The following is a 15,961-nucleotide window of genomic DNA, read 5'->3' on the forward strand; positions in this document are numbered from 1 at the left end:
GGGCCGCGCTCTCACAGCAGGGGCCGCGCTCTCACTGCAGGGCCGCGCTCTCACTGCAGGGCCGCGCTCTCACAGCAGGGCCGCGCTCTCACAGCAGGGCCGCGCTCTCACAGCAGGGCCGCGCTCTCACAGCAGGGCCGCGCTCTCACTGCAGGGCCGCGCTCTCACTGCAGGGCCGCGCTCTCACTGCAGGGCCGCGCTCTCACAGCAGGGCCGCGCTCTCACAGCAGGGCCGCGCTCTCACAGCAGGGCCGCGCTCTCACTGCAGGGCCGCGCTCTCACTGCAGGGCCGCGCTCTCACAGCAGGGCCGCGCTCTCACAGCAGGGGCCGCGCTCTCACAGCAGGGCCGCGCTCTCACTGCAGGGCCGCGCTCACTGCAGGGCCGCGCTCTCACAGCAGGGCCGCGCTCTCACTGCAGGGCCGCGCTCTCACAGCAGGGCCGCGCTCTCACTGCAGGGCCGCGCTCTCACTGCAGGGCCGCGCTCTCACAGCAGGGCCGCGCTCTCACAGCAGGGCCGCGCTCTCACAGCAGCGCTCTCACAGCAGGGCCGCGCTCTCACTGCAGGGCCGCGCTCTCACAGCAGGGCCGCGCTCTCACAGCAGGCCGCGCTCTCACTGCAGGGCCGCGCTCTCACAGCAGGGCCGCGCTCTCACAGCAGGGCCGCGCTCTCACAGCAGGGCGCGCTCTCACAGCAGGGCCGCGCTCTCACAGCAGGGCCGCGCTCTCACTGCAGGGCCGCGCTCTCACAGCAGGGCCGCGCTCTCACTGCAGGGCCGCGCTCTCACAGCAGGGCCGCGCTCTCACAGCAGGGCCGCGCTCTCACAGCAGGGCCGCGCTCTCACTGCAGGGCCGCGCTCTCACAGCAGGGCCGCGCTCTCACTGCAGGGCCGCGCTCTCACTGCAGGGCCGCGCTCTCACAGCAGGGCCGCGCTCTCACTGCAGGGCCGCGCTCTCACAGCAGGGCCGCGCTCTCACTGCAGGGCCGCGCTCTCACTGCAGGGCCGCGCTCTCACAGCAGGGCCGCGCTCTCACAGCAGGGCCGCGCTCTCACTGCAGGGCCGCGCTCTCACAGCAGGGCCGCGCTCTCACAGCAGGGCCGCGCTCTCACAGCAGGGCCGCGCTCTCACTGCAGGGCCGCGCTCTCACAGCAGGGCCGCGCTCTCACAGCAGGGCCGCGCTCTCACAGCAGGGCCGCGCTCTCACTGCAGGGCCGCGCTCTCACAGCAGGGCCGCGCTCTCACTGCAGGGCCGCGCTCTCACAGCAGGGCCGCGCTCTCACTGCAGGGCCGCGCTCTCACAGCAGGGCCGCGCTCTCACTGCAGGGCCGCGCTCTCACAGCAGGGCCGCGCTCTCACAGCAGGGCCGCGCTCTCACTGCAGGGCCCGCGCTCTCACAGCAGGGCCGCGCTCTCACAGCAGGGCCGCGCTCTCACTGCAGGGCCGCGCTCTCACAGCAGGGCCGCGCTCTCACTGCAGGGCCGCGCTCTCACAGCAGGGCCGCGCTCTCACAGCAGGGCCGCGCTCTCACTGCAGGGCCGCGCTCTCACTGCAGGGCCGCGCTCTCACTGCAGGGCCGCGCTCTCACTGCAGGGCCGCGCTCTCACATCAGGGCCGCGCTTTCACAGCAGGGCCGCGCTCTCACAGCAGGGCCGCGCTCTCACAGCAGAGCCGCGCTCTCACAGCAGGGCCGCGCTCTCACAGCAGGGCCTCGCTCTCACAGCAGGGCCGCGCTCTCACAGCAGGGCCGCGCTCTCACAGCAGGGCCGCGCTCTCACAGCAGGGCCGCGCTCTCACTGCAGGGCCGCGCTCTCACAGCAGGGCCGCGCTTCTCACAGCAGGGCCCGCGCTCTCACTGCAGGGCCGCGCTCTCACTGCAGGGCCGCGCTCTCACAGCAGGGCCGCGCTCTCACAGCAGGGCCGCGCTCTCACTGCAGGGCCGCGCTCTCACTGCAGGGCCGCGCTCTCACTGCAGGGCCGCGCTCTCACAGCAGGGCCGCGCTCTCACAGCAGGGCCGCGCTCTCACTGCAGGGCCTCTCACAGCAGGGCCGCGCTCTCACAGCAGGGCCGCGCTCTCACTGCAGGGCCGCGCTCTCACTGCAGGGCCGCGCTCTCACAGCAGGGGCCGCGCTCTCACAGCAGGGCCGCGCTCTCACTGCAGGGCCGCGCTCTCACTGCAGGGCCGCGCTCTCACTGCAGGGCCGCGCTCTCACAGCAGGGCCGCGCTCTCACAGCAGGGCCGCGCTCTCACAGCAGGGCCGCGCTCTCACAGCAGGGCCGCGCTCTCACTGCAGGGCCGCGCTCTCACAGCAGGGCCGCGCTCTCACTGCAGGGCCGCGCTCTCACTGCAGGGCCGCGCTCTCACAGCAGGGCCGCGCTCTCACAGCAGGGCCGCGCTCTCACAGCAGGGCCGCGCTCTCACTGCAGGGCCGCGCTCTAACTGCAGGGCCGCGCTCTCACAGCAGGGCCGCGCTCTCACTGCAGGGCCGCGCTCTCACTGCAGGGCCGCGCTCTCACTGCAGGGCCGCGCTCTCACAGCAGGGCCGCGCTCTCACAGCAGGGCCGCGCTCTCACTGCAGGGCCGCGCTCTCACAGCAGGGCCGCGCTCTCACAGCAGGGCCGCGCTCTCACAGCAGGGCCGCGCTCTCACAGCAGGGCCGCGCTCTCACAGCAGGCCGCGCTCTCACAGCAGGGCCGCGCTCTCACAGCAGGGCCGCGCTCTCACAGCAGGGCCGCGCTCTCACTGCAGGGCCGCGCTCTCACAGCAGGGCCGCGCTCTCACTGCAGGGCCGCGCTCTCACTGCAGGGCCGCGCTCTCACTGCAGGGCCGCGCTCTCACAGCAGGGCCTCGCTCTCACTGCAGGGCCGCGCTCTCACTGCAGGGCCGCGCTCTCACAGCAGGGCCGCGCTCTCACTGCAGGGCCGCGCTCTCACTGCAGGGCCGCGCTCTCACTGCAGGGCCGCGCTCTCACAGCAGGGCCGCGCTCTCACTGCAGGGCCGCGCTCTCACTGCAGGGCCGCGCTCTCACTGCAGGGCCGCGCTCTCACAGCAGGGCCGCGCTCTCACAGCAGGGCCGCGCTCTCACAGCAGGGCCGCGCTCTCACTGCAGGGCCGCGCTCTCACAGCAGAGCCGCGCTCTCACAGCAGGGCCGCGCTCTCACAGCAGGGCCGCGCTCTCACTGCAGGGCCGCGCTCTCACAGCAGGGCCGCGCTCTCACTGCAGGGCCGCGCTCTCACTGCAGGGCCGCGCTCTCACTGCAGGGCCGCGCTCTCACAGCAGGGCCGCGCTCTCACTGCAGGGCCGCGCTCTCACAGCAGGGCCGCGCTCTCACAGCAGGGCCGCGCTCTCACTGCAGGGCCGCGCTCTCACAGCAGGGCCGCGCTCTCACAGCAGGGCCGCGCTCTCACTGCAGGGCCGCGCTCTCACAGCAGGGCCGCGCTCTCACTGCAGGGCCGCGCTCTCACAGCAGGGCCGCGCTCTCACAGCAGGGCCGCGCTCTCACTGCAGGGCCGCGCTCTCACTGCAGGGCCGCGCTCTCACTGCAGGGCCGCGCTCTCACTGCAGGGCCGCGCTCTCACATCAGGGCCGCGCTTTCACAGCAGGGCCGCGCTCTCACAGCAGGGCCGCGCTCTCACAGCAGAGCCGCGCTCTCACAGCAGGGCCGCGCTCTCACAGCAGGGCCTCGCTCTCACAGCAGGGCCGCGCTCTCACAGCAGGGCCGCGCTCTCACAGCAGGGCCGCGCTCTCACAGCAGGGCCGCGCTCTCACAGCAGGGCCGCGCTCTCACAGCAGGGCCGCGCTCTCACAGCAGGGCCGCGCTCTCACAGCAGGGCCGCGCTCTCACTGCAGGGCCGCGCTCTCACAGCAGGGCCGCGCTTTCACAGCAGGGCCGCGCTCTCACTGCAGGGCCGCGCTCTCACAGCAGGGCCGCGCTCTCACTGCAGGGCCGCGCTCTCACTGCAGGGCCGCGCTCTCACTGCAGGGCCGCGCTCTCACTGCAGGGCCGCGCTCTCACAGCAGGGCCGCGCTCTCACAGCAGGGCCGCGCTCTCACTGCAGGGCCGCGCTCTCACAGCAGGGCCGCGCTCTCACAGCAGGGCCGCGCTCTCACAGCAGGGCCGCGCTCTCACAGCAGGGCCGCGCTCTCACTGCAGGGCCGCGCTCTCACAGCAGGGCCGCGCTCTCACAGCAGGGCCGCGCTCTCACAGCAGGGCCGCGCTCTCACAGCAGGGCCGCGCTCTCACTGCAGGGCCGCGCTCTCACAGCAGGGCCGCGCTCTCACTGCAGGGCCGCGCTCTCACAGCAGGGCCGCGCTCTCACAGCAGGGCCGCGCTCTCACTGCAGGGCCGCGCTCTCACTGCAGGGCCGCGCTCTCACTGCAGGGCCGCGCTCTCACAGCAGGGCCGCGCTCTCACAGCAGGGCCGCGCTCTCACAGCAGGGCCGCGCTCTCACAGCAGGGCCGCGCTCTCACTGCAGGGCCGCGCTCTCACTGCAGGGCCGCGCTCTCACAGCAGGGCCGCGCTCTCACAGCAGGGCCGCGCTCTCACTGCAGGGCCGCGCTCTCACAGCAGGGCCGCGCTCTCACAGCAGGGCCGCGCTCTCACAGCAGGGCCGCGCTCTCACTGCAGGGCCGCGCTCTCACAGCAGGGCCGCGCTCTCACAGCAGGGCCGCGCTCTCACAGCAGGGCCGCGCTCTCACAGCAGCGCTCTACAGCAGGGCCGCGCTCTCACAGCAGGGCCGCGCTCTCACTGCAGGGCCGCGCTCTCACTGCAGGGCCGCGCTCTCACAGCAGGGCCGCGCTCTCACAGCAGGGCCGCGCTCTCACAGCAGGGCCGCGCTCTCACTGCAGGGCCGCGCTCTCACTGCAGGGCCGCGCTCTCACAGCAGGGCCGCGCTCTCACAGCAGGGCCGCGCTCTCACTGCAGGGCCGCGCTCTCACAGCAGGGCCGCGCTCTCACAGCAGGGCCGCGCTCTCACTGCAGGGCCGCGCTCTCACTGCAGGGCCGCGCTCTCACTGCAGGGCCGCGCTCTCACAGCAGGGCCGCGCTCTCACAGCAGGGCCGCGCTCTCACAGCAGGGCCGCGCTCTCACAGCAGGGCCGCGCTCTCACAGCAGGGCCGCGCTCTCACAGCAGGGCCGCGCTCTCACAGCAGGGCCGCGCTCTCACAGCAGGGCCGCGCTCTCACTGCAGGGCCGCGCTCTCACAGCAGGGCCGCGCTCTCACTGCAGGGCCGCGCTCTCACAGCAGGGCCGCGCTCTCACTGCAGGGCCGCGCTCTCACTGCAGGGCCGCGCTCTCACTGCAGGGCCGCGCTCTCACTGCAGGGCCGCGCTCTCACTGCAGGGCCGCGCTCTCACAGCAGGGCCGCGCTCTCACTGCAGGGCCGCGCTCTCACAGCAGGGCCGCGCTCTCACAGCAGGGCCGCGCTCTCACTGCAGGGCCGCGCTCTCACAGCAGGGCCGCGCTCTCACAGCAGGGCCGCGCTCTCACAGCAGGGCCGCGCTCTCACAGCAGGGCCGCGCTCTCACTGCAGGGCCGCGCTCTCACAGCAGGGCCGCGCTCTCACTGCAGGGCCGCGCTCTCACTGCAGGGCCGCGCTCTCACAGCAGGGCCGCGCTCTCACTGCAGGGCCGCGCTCTCACAGCAGGCGCTCTCACAGCAGAGCCGCGCTCTCACTGCAGGGCCTCGCTCTCACTGCAGGGCCGCGCTCTCACTGCAGGGCCGCGCTCTCACTGCAGGGCCGCGCTCTCACTGCAGGGCCGCGCTCTCACTGCAGGGCCGCGCTCTCACTGCAGGGCCGCGCTCTCACAGCAGGGCCGCGCTCTCACAGCAGGGCCGCGCTCTCACAGCAGGGCCGCGCTCTCACAGCAGGGCCGCGCTCTCACAGCAGGGCCGCGCTCTCACAGCAGGGCCTCGCTCTCACAGCAGGGCCGCGCTCTCACTGCAGGGCCGCGCTCTCACTGCAGGGCCGCGCTCTCACAGCAGGGCCGCGCTCTCACAGCAGGGCCGCGCTCTCACTGCAGGGCCGCGCTCTCACAGCAGGGCCGCGCTCTCACAGCAGGGCCGCGCTCTCACAGCAGGGCCGAGCTCTCACAGCAGGGCCGCGCTCTCACAGCAGGGCCGCGCTCTCACAGCAGGGCCGCGCTCTCACTGCAGGGCCGCGCTCTCACAGCAGGGCCGCGCTCTCACTGCAGGGCCGCGCTCTCACTGCAGGGCCGCGCTCTCACAGCAGGGCCGCGCTCTCACTGCAGGGCCGCGCTCTCACTGCAGGGCCGCGCTCTCACAGCAGGGCCGCGCTCTAACTGCAGGGCCGCGCTCTCACAGCAGGGCCGCGCTCTCACAGCAGCGCTCTCACAGCAGGGCCGCGCTCTCACAGCAGGGCCGCGCTCTCACTGCAGGGCCGCGCTCTCACTGCAGGGCCGCGCTCTCACTGCAGGGCCGCGCTCTCACTGCAGGGCCGCGCTCTCACAGCAGCGCTCTCACAGCAGGGCCGCGCTCTCACAGCAGGGCCGCGCTCTCACAGCAGGGCCGCGCTCTCACTGCAGGGCCGCGCTCTCACAGCAGGGCCGCGCTCTCACTGCAGGGCCGCGCTCTCACAGCAGGGCCGCGCTCTCACTGCAGGGCCGCGCTCTCACAGCAGGGCCGCGCTCTCACTGCAGGGCCGCGCTCTCACAGCAGGGCCGCGCTCTCACAGCAGGGCCGCGCTCTCACAGCAGGGCCGCGGCTCTCACAGCAGGGCCGCGCTCTCACAGCAGGGCCGCGCTCTCACAGCAGGGCCGCGCTCTCACAGCAGGGCCTCGCTCTCACAGCAGGGCCGCGCTCTCACAGCAGGGCCGCGCTCTCACAGCAGGGCCGCGCTCTCACTGCAGGGCCGCGCCTCTCACTGCAGGGCCGCGCTCTCACTGCAGGGCCGCGCTCTCACTGCAGGGCCGCGCTCTCACAGCAGGGCCGCGCTCTCACAGCAGGGCCGCGCTCTCACAGCAGGGCCGCGCTCTCACTGCAGGGCCGCGCTCTCACAGCAGGGCCGCGCTCTCACAGCAGGGCCGCGCTCTCACAGCAGGGCCGCGCTCTCACAGCAGGGCCGCGCTCTCACAGCAGGGCCGCGCTCTCACTGCAGGGCCGCGCTCTCACAGCAGGGCCGCGCTCTCACTGCAGGGCCGCGCTCTCACTGCAGGGCCGCGCTCTCACAGGCAGGGCCGCGCTCTCACTGCAGGGCCGCGCTCTCACTGCAGGGCCGCGCTCTCACAGCAGGGCCGCGCTCTCACAGCAGGGCCGCGCTCTCACAGCAGGGCCGCGCTCTCACTGCAGGGCCGCGCTCTCACAGCAGGGCCGCGCTCTCACAGCAGGGCCGCGCTCTCACTGCAGGGCCGCGCTCTCACAGCAGGGCCGCGCTCTCACGGCAGGGCCGCGCTCTCACGGCAGGGCCGCGCTCTCACTGCAGGGCCGCGCTCTCACTGCAGGCCGCGCTCTCACTGCAGGGCCGCGCTCTCACAGCAGGGGGCCGCGCTCTAGGGCCGCGCTCTCACTGCAGGGCCGCGCTCTCACAGCAGGGCCGCGCTCTCACTGCAGGCCGCGCTCTCACTGCAGGGCCGCGCTCTCACTGCAGGGCCGCGCTCTCACAGCAGGGCCGCGCTCTCACTGCAGGGCCGCGCTCTCACTGCAGGGCCGCGCTCTCACAGCAGGGCCGCGCTCTCACTGCAGGGCCGCGCTCTCACTGCAGGGCCGCGCTCTCACAGCAGGGCCGCGCTCTCACAGCAGGGCCGCGCTCTCACAGCAGGGCCGCGCTCTCACTGCAGGGCCGCGCTCTCACTGCAGGGCCGCGCTCTCACAGCAGGGCCGCGCTCTCACAGCAGGGCCGCGCTCTCACTGCAGGGCCGCGCTCTCACAGCAGGGCCGCGCTCTCACTGCAGGGCCGCGCTCTCACTGCAGGGCCGCGCTCTCACAGCATGGCCGCGCTCTCACAGCAGGGCCGCGCTCTCACAGCAGGGCCGCGCTCTCACAGCAGGGCCGCGCTCTCACAGCAGGGCCCGCGCTCTCACTGCAGGGCCGCGCTCTCACAGCAGCGCTCTCACAGCAGGGCCGCGCTCTCACAGCAGGGCCGCGCTCTCACTGCAGGGCCGCGCTCTCACAGCAGCGCTCTCACTGCAGGGCCGCGCTCTCACTGCAGGGCCGCGCTCTCACTGCAGGGCCGCGCTCTCACTGCAGGGCCGCGCTCTCACAGCAGGGCCGCGCTCTCACTGCAGGGCCGCGCTCTCACTGCAGGGCCGCGCTCTCACTGCAGGGCCGCGCTCTCACTGCAGGGCCGCGCTCTCACTGCAGGGCCGCGCTCTCACTGCAGGGCCGCGCTCTCACTGCAGGGCCGCGCTCTCACTGCAGGGCCGCGCTCTCACTGCAGGGCCGCGCTCTCACACAGCAGGGCCGCGCTCTCACAGCAGGGCCGCGCTCTCACAGCAGGGCCGCGCTCTCACAGCAGAGCCGCGCTCTCACAGCAGGGCCGCGCTCTCACTGCAGGGGCCGCGCTTTCACAGCAGGGCCGCGCTCTCACAGCAGGGCCGCGCTCTCACAGCAGGGCCGCGCTCTCACAGCAGGGCCGCGCTTTACGGCGTTTCCCAATGTATACCCATGTTCATTGGGTTCGGCGCTTGTTCTGTTTTTCTGGCGACTTTCAGCATGACGCGCTCAGCAGGTGAGTATCCGGCTGTCACTAAGCCGCAGTTTTAGCGCGTGCGCAACTCCTTGTCAGGTGCCATTTGTCAGCGAAACAGTCGGGTTACAGCTCTGCGTCTCTGTTTCCAAAGGTACAGTACAGTACAGCCGGGCCCCGCGTTCAGGCGCCGGCGGCCCGGAACAGAACCCGCCGTGTGACTGGGCCCTACTGTATTGCATCTAGGGGCGCCAGGTGTCCAGTACTGAACCGGACTGTCCTGCATTTGGACACTGTCCAGTAGAAAATGAGAGGTAATACAGGACATGTATGTGTCCGGTATTACCTCTCTGGACATAGTGACCTGACGTGTTTGGGGGGGGGCCGCGGGATTTTCCGAGCAGGGAGAGAGCGCGGCTGTTGCTAGGGGGCTGAACAGCCTCAACCATCCTGATTGGCTGCTGCTGGGTAATGCAGCCAATCAGAAAGAGATGTCAGGAGCCCGGGGGTGGACCAAGGAAAGGAGGAAACAGCATGGAGCGGAGAGAGGTGTGTGTGTGTGTCTCGAGCGTGTCGCACCTTTTCACCATTGTGTCCAGTATTTTCGGAGAAGCCGCCTGGCAATCCAATAAATTTGCATTTAAGAAGCTGCTATTTGGAGAAAAAACACCTGTAATAGGAATTTGCAGAAAACATTTAATCAAAGACTCTAAATCTTAAAAAATATATATCTTTGGCCACCGGAGTTACAATAACAAGTCCTTCCAAGAGTCAAAGTACGACAACGCAGCTGCTGAAAAACCTCTATTGCATTGCAAATAAAATGACATTTATCTCCTTTAATATGCCTCTTTTTCGGGTCTTGAAATACATTCTGGCCAATGTTATTAATGCCTTTGACAAATGCCGACCACTTTTGTCCCTGGACTCTGCTATACTCCACTGCCCCCAACATATATCCGCAGAACATGGGCGGAGATAATAAGGTTTCTATCTGGGGCGGCGACTGCCAGCGAGCAGGGACTGCCACACAGGCACACAGAGATCAAATAGAGCCGTGCCCTGTACACACAGCACTTAGAAAAGCAGCAGACCTAGAACAGGAGGCCTCCTATGTCACACCAAAGCGGGGTACAGCCCCCCAGTGCCGCATGCATTCCAGCCCGGCCCCTTCTCCTGGGGGTCTGCGCCCTCTGCTCATAGAGAATCAGTCAGACGTGAGTGTGAGAGAGTCTGCCCGCTGCGGGCCCCAGCGACACCGCATAAAGCAGGGATCCGTGTTTGCTTTGACTGAGATACAACATAAGAAAGGCTTCATGTTTTGTCCGAGTGACACTTTAATAAGTATTTGATCCCTCTTTCCTCAACAACCTGACTGAACATCAAAGTGACATGCCCGATGAGCAGCGCTCCCCAGTAACTGTGCAGCACTGACCTGCCCGATGAGCAGCGCTCCCCAGTAACTGTGCAGCACTGACCTGCCCGATGAGCAGCGCTCCCCAGTAACTGTGCAGCACTGACCTGCCCGATGAGCAGCGCTCCCCAGTAACTGTGCAGCACTGACCTGCCCGATGAGCAGCGCTCCCCAGTAACTGTGCAGCACTGACCTGCCCGATGAGCAGCGCTCCCCAGTAACTGTGCAGCACTGACCTGCCCGATGAGCAGCGCTCCCCAGTAACTGTGCAGCACTGACCTGCCCGATGAGCAGCGCTCCCCAGTAACTGTGCAGCACTGACCTGCCCGATGAGCAGCGCTCCCCAGTAACTGTGCAGCACTGACATGCCCGATGAGCAGCGCTCCCCAGTAACTGTGCAGCACTGACCTGCCCGATGAGCAGCGCTCCCCAGTAACTGTGCAGCACTGACATGCCCGATGAGCAGCGCTCCCCAGTAACTGTGCAGCACTGACATGCCCGATGAGCAGCGCTCCCCAGTAACTGTGCAGCACTGACCTGCCCGATGAGCAGCGCTCCCCAGTAACTGTGCAGCACTGACATGCCCGATGAGCAGCGCTCCCCAGTAACTGTGCAGCACTGACATGCCCGATGAGCAGCGCTCCCCAGTAACTGTGCAGCACTGACCTGCCCGATGAGCAGCGCTCCCCAGTAACTGTGCAGCACTGACCTGCCCGATGAGCAGCGCTCCCCAGTAACTGTGCAGCACTGACCTGCCCGATGAGCAGCGCTCCCCAGTAACTGTGCAGCACTGACCTGCCCGATGAGCAGCGCTCCCCAGTAACTGTGCAGCACTGACATGCCCGATGAGCAGCGCTCCCCAGTAACTGTGCAGCACTGACCTGCCCGATGAGCAGCACTCCCCAGTAACTGTGCAGCACTGACCTGCCCGATGAGCAGCGCTCCCCAGTAACTGTGCAGCACTGACCTGCCCGATGAGCAGCGCTCCCCAGTAACTGTGCAGCACTGACCTGCCCGATGAGCAGCGCTCCCCAGTAACTGTGCAGCACTGACCTGCCCGATGAGCAGCGCTCCCCAGTAACTGTGCAGCACTGACATGCCCGATGAGCAGCGCTCCCCAGTAACTGTGCAGCACTGACCTGCCCGATGAGCAGCGCTCCCCAGTAACTGTGCAGCACTGACATGCCCGATGAGCAGCGCTCCCCAGTAACTGTGCAGCACTGACCTGCCCGATGAGCAGCGCTCCCCAGTAACTGTGCAGCACTGACCTGCCCGATGAGCAGCGCTCCCCAGTAACTGTGCAGCACTGACCTGCCCGATGAGCAGCGCTCCCCAGTAACTGTGCAGCACTGACCTGCCCGATGAGCAGCGCTCCCCAGTAACTGTGCAGCACTGACCTGCCCGATGAGCAGCGCTCCCCAGTAACTGTGCAGCACTGACATGCCCGATGAGCAGCGCTCCCCAGTAACTGTGCAGCACTGACCTGCCCGATGAGCAGCGCTCCCCAGTAACTGTGCAGCACTGACATGCCCGATGAGCAGCGCTCCCCAGTAACTGTGCAGCACTGACCTGCCCGATGAGCAGCGCTCCCCAGTAACTGTGCAGCACTGACATGCCCGATGAGCAGCGCTCCCCAGTAACTGTGCAGCACTGACATGCCCGATGAGCAGCGCTCCCCAGTAACTGTGCAGCACTGACCTGCCCGATGAGCAGCGCTCCCCAGTAACTGTGCAGCACTGACATGCCCGATGAGCAGCGCTCCCCAGTAACTGTGCAGCACTGACCTGCCCGATGAGCAGCGCTCCCCAGTAACTGTGCAGCACTGACCTGCCCGATGAGCAGCGCTCCCCAGTAACTGTGCAGCACTGACATGCCCGATGAGCAGCGCTCCCCAGTAACTGTGCAGCACTGACCTGCCCGATGAGCAGCACTCCCCAGTAACTGTGCAGCACTGACCTGCCCGATGAGCAGCGCTCCCCAGTAACTGTGCAGCACTGACCTGCCCGATGAGCAGCGCTCCCCAGTAACTGTGCAGCACTGACCTGCCCGATGAGCAGCGCTCCCCAGTAACTGTGCAGCACTGACCTGCCCGATGAGCAGCGCTCCCCAGTAACTGTGCAGCACTGACCTGCCCGATGAGCAGCGCTCCCCAGTAACTGTGCAGCACTGACCTGCCCGATGAGCAGCGCTCCCCAGTAACTGTGCAGCACTGACATGCCCGATGAGCAGCGCTCCCCAGTAACTGTGCAGCACTGACCTGCCCGATGAGCAGCGCTCCCCAGTAACTGTGCAGCACTGACCTGCCCGATGAGCAGCGCTCCCCAGTAACTGTGCAGCACTGACCTGCCCGATGAGCAGCGCTCCCCAGTAACTGTGCAGCACTGACCTGCCCGATGAGCAGCGCTCCCCAGTAACTGTGCAGCACTGACCTGCCCGATGAGCAGCGCTCCCCAGTAACTGTGCAGCACTGACCTGCCCGATGAGCAGCGCTCCCCAGTAACTGTGCAGCACTGACATGCCCGATGAGCAGCGCTCCCCAGTAACTGTGCAGCACTGACCTGCCCGATGAGCAGCGCTCCCCAGTAACAGTGCAGCACTGACCTGCCCGATGAGCAGCGCTCCCCAGTAACTGTGCAGCACTGACCTGCCCGATGAGCAGCGCTCCCCAGTAACTGTGCAGCACTGACCTGCCCGATGAGCAGCGCTCCCCAGTAACTGTGCAGCACTGACCTGCCCGATGAGCAGCGCTCCCCAGTAACTGTGCAGCACTGACCTGCCCGATGAGCAGCGCTCCCCAGTAACTGTGCAGCACTGACATGCCCGATGAGCAGCGCTCCCCAGTAACTGTGCAGCACTGACCTGCCCGATGAGCAGCGCTCCCCAGTAACTGTGCAGCACTGACATGCCCGATGAGCAGCGCTCCCCAGTAACTGTGCAGCACTGACATGCCCGATGAGCAGCGCTCCCCAGTAACTGTGCAGCACTGACCTGCCCGATGAGCAGCGCTCCCCAGTAACTGTGCAGCACTGACCTGCCCGATGAGCAGCGCTCCCCAGTAACTGTGCAGCACTGACCTGCCCGATGAGCAGCGCTCCCCAGTAACTGTGCAGCACTGACATGCCCGATGAGCAGCGCTCCCCAGTAACTGTGCAGCACTGACCTGCCCGATGAGCAGCGCTCCCCAGTAACTGTGCAGCACTGACCTGCCCGATGAGCAGCGCTCCCCAGTAACTGTGCAGCACTGACCTGCCCGATGAGCAGCGCTCCCCAGTAACTGTGCAGCACTGACATGCCCGATGAGCAGCGCTCCCCAGTAACTGTGCAGCACTGACCTGCCCGATGAGCAGCGCTCCCCAGTAACTGTGCAGCACTGACCTGCCCGATGAGCAGCGCTCCCCAGTAACTGTGCAGCTCTGACCTGCCCGATGAGCAGCGCTCCCCAGTAACTGTGCAGCACTGACCTGCCCGATGAGCAGCGCTCCCCAGTAACTGTGCAGCACTGACCTGCCCGATGAGCAGCGCTCCCCAGTAACTGTGCAGCACTGACCTGCCCGATGAGCAGCGCTCCCCAGTAACTGTGCAGCACTGACCTGCCCGATGAGCAGCGCTCCCCAGTAACTGTGCAGCTCTGACCTGCCCGATGAGCAGCGCTCCCCAGTAACTGTGCAGCACTGACCTGCCCGATGAGCAGCGCTCCCCAGTAACTGTGCAGCACTGACCTGCCCGATGAGCAGCGCTCCCCAGTAACTGTGCAGCACTGACCTGCCCGATGAGCAGCGCTCCCCAGTAACTGTGCAGCACTGACATGCCCGATGAGCAGCGCTCCCCAGTAACTGTGCAGCACTGACCTGCCCGATGAGCAGCGCTCCCCAGTAACTGTGCAGCACTGACCTGCCCGATGAGCAGCGCTCCCCAGTAACTGTGCAGCACTGACCTGCCCGATGAGCAGCGCTCCCCAGTAACTGTGCAGCACTGACATGCCCGATGAGCAGCGCTCCCCAGTAACTGTGCAGCACTGACCTGCCCGATGAGCAGCGCTCCCCAGTAACTGTGCAGCACTGACCTGCCCGATGAGCAGCGCTCCCCAGTAACTGTGCAGCACTGACATGCCCGATGAGCAGCGCTCCCCAGTAACTGTGCAGCACTGACCTGCCCGATGAGCAGCGCTCCCCAGTAACTGTGCAGCACTCACATGCCCGATGAGCAGCGCTCCCCAGTAACTGTGCAGCACTGACCTGCCCGATGAGCAGCGCTCCCCAGTAACTGTGCAGCACTGACCTGCCCGATGAGCAGCGCTCCCCAGTAACTGTGCAGCACTGACATGCCCGATGAGCAGCGCTCCCCAGTAACTGTGCAGCACTGACCTGCCCGATGAGCAGCGCTCCCCAGTAACTGTGCAGCACTGACCTGCCCGATGAGCAGCGCTCCCCAGTAACTGTGCAGCACTGACCTGCCCGATGAGCAGCGCTCCCCAGTAACTGTGCAGCACTGACCTGCCCGATGAGCAGCGCTCCCCAGTAACTGTGCAGCACTGACCTGCCCGATGAGCAGCGCTCCCCAGTAACTGTGCAGCACTGACCTGCCCGATGAGCAGCGCTCCCCAGTAACTGTGCAGCACTGACATGCCCGATGAGCAGCGCTCCCCAGTAACTGTGCAGCACTGACATGCCCGATGAGCAGCGCTCCCCAGTAACTGTGCAGCACTGACCTGCCCGATGAGCAGCGCTCCCCAGTAACTGTGCAGCACTGACCTGCCCGATGAGCAGCGCTCCCCAGTAACTGTGCAGCTCTGACCTGCCCGATGAGCAGCGCTCCCCAGTAACTGTGCAGCACTGACCTGCCCGATGAGCAGCGCTCCCCAGTAACTGTGCAGCACTGACCTGCCCGATGAGCAGCGCTCCCCAGTAACTGTGCAGCACTGACCTGCCCGATGAGCAGCGCTCCCCAGTAACTGTGCAGCACTGACCTGCCCGATGAGCAGCGCTCCCCAGTAACTGTGCAGCACTGACCTGCCCGATGAGCAGCGCTCCCCAGTAACTGTGCAGCACTGACCTGCCCGATGAGCAGCGCTCCCCAGTAACTGTGCAGCACTGACATGCCCGATGAGCAGCGCTCCCCAGTAACTGTGCAGCACTGACCTGCCCGATGAGCAGCGCTCCCCAGTAACTGTGCAGCACTGACCTGCCCGATGAGCAGCGCTCCCCAGTAACTGTGCAGCACTGACCTGCCCGATGAGCAGCGCTCCCCAGTAACTGTGCAGCTCTGACCTGCCCGATGAGCAGCGCTCCCCAGTAACTGTGCAGCTCTGACCTGCCCGATGAGCAGCGCTCCCCAGTAACTGTGCAGCACTGACATGCCCGATGAGCAGCGCTCCCCAGTAACTGTGCAGCACTGACCTGCCCGATGAGCAGCGCTCCCCAGTAACTGTGCAGCACTGACCTGCCCGATGAGCAGCGCTCCCCAGTAACTGTGCAGCACTGACATGCCCGATGAGCAGCGCTCCCCAGTAACTGTGCAGCACTGACCTGCCCGATGAGCAGCGCTCCCCAGTAACTGTGCAGCTCTGACATGCCCGATGAGCAGCGCTCCCCAGTAACTGTGCAGCACTGACCTGCCCGATGAGCAGCGCTCCCCAGTAACTGTGCAGCACTGACCTGCCCGATGAGCAGCGCTCCCCAGTAACTGTGCAGCACTGACATGCCCGATGAGCAGCGCTCCCCAGTAACTGTGCAGCTCTGACCTGCATTTCTAGGTACAGAAACTAGCGCTTTTACTAAGAGAATATCAGTCTGCTTATCCCGACCTGGGTATGTCCCGTGGCCTGGCATTAGTATGAGTCCCCTGTTATTACACACAGGCTGGGTATGTACCGTGGCCTGGCATTAGTATGAGTCCCCTGTT

Source organism: Ascaphus truei, chromosome 12 (assembly GCF_040206685.1).
Source record: "Ascaphus truei isolate aAscTru1 chromosome 12, aAscTru1.hap1, whole genome shotgun sequence".
Classification (NCBI taxonomy): Eukaryota; Metazoa; Chordata; class Amphibia; order Anura; family Ascaphidae; genus Ascaphus; species Ascaphus truei.